This window comes from Onychostruthus taczanowskii, unplaced genomic scaffold (genome assembly GCF_017590055.1).
Source record: "Onychostruthus taczanowskii isolate IOZ18803 unplaced genomic scaffold, ASM1759005v1 scaffold93, whole genome shotgun sequence".
Lineage (NCBI taxonomy): Eukaryota > Metazoa > Chordata > Aves > Passeriformes > Passeridae > Onychostruthus > Onychostruthus taczanowskii.
The window spans coordinates 1,589,528-1,590,430 of NW_024507324.1; the positions used below are offsets into that span (position 1 = coordinate 1,589,528).

Consider the following 903-nt stretch of genomic DNA (forward strand, 5'->3'; position numbering starts at 1 on the left):
CGGCCCCGGCCCCGGCGGCGTCCCCGCGCCTCCCTGCCGCCTTGGTAGCGCCGGTCCGCACTCGGCCTGACCCGGGACGTCACGGCGCCTGCCTGTGTTCCCAATGATAACTTGGCAGGAGCAGGGGGAAGCGGCCGGGTTTTTCCTGGGCTCGTTACCGGGTACGTGCACGTTTCTTTCGCATGCGGAATTTTTTTTTATTATTTTTTGGTTTTTTAAGGCGCAGTAACGAAAAGCCGGGACAGGAAATCCGGGGCGCGGCGGGGGCTGCCGCCCCGCGATGGTGGCGGCCGCTCGCCGGCGGGCGCGGGGGAGCGGCGGCGCGGGGCGCAGGCATGCGTTCATCTCCGTGTCTTTCATTTTACCTTCAGGGTGACATTCAGTGCCGGGCGAGCCTCGCCGGTCACCGCCACGTCCCACCTGGAAAAAACACAAACAAAACCACCAAAAGAAAAAACAAACCAAAAAAAAAAAAAACCAAAAAAACCCAACCGAACAAAAAAAACAACCAAAAAAAAAAAAAACAAAAAAAAAAAAAAAAAAAAAAAAAAAAGGCGACTGCCGAAAAGGGGGGATGGGGAGAGAGAAGGTGCCGGCCGGCCACGGCTGGGTTGCGGGCGGCGGACGGGACACTTCGCCCAGGGGACGCGGGGACACACGCGCTGCCGGCCGCCAGCAGGCCATGTGCCGAGCGGGCGGCAGGGGCGGGGGAACAGCGGGCACCGCACACACACACAAAAAAAATCAGTGAATTAAAAAAAAAAAAAAAAAAGCACCCGGAATGCCAGAGGAGGCCGGGCGAGGAGCGAAGATGCCGCACCGCCGCTGCCGTGCAGGCCCGGCGCCGCGCCCCCCCAATCCCCTGCAAGGCTCTGCAGGGGAAGGCGGGGGAGCCCCCGGCAC

General features: G+C 60.7%; 1 protein-coding gene across 1 annotated transcript in view; it reads right to left on the reverse strand.

The window, feature by feature from the left end:
* Nucleotides 1-402, reverse strand: part of ESRRG (estrogen related receptor gamma) — a 371,041-nt gene extending 370,639 nt beyond the window's left edge. The window contains exon 1 of the mRNA XM_041426700.1: nucleotides 366-402. The gene's annotated coding sequence lies outside the window, so the exon portion shown is untranslated. The remainder of the gene's footprint in view (nucleotides 1-365) is intronic.
* Nucleotides 403-903: the final 501 nt, after the last annotated feature.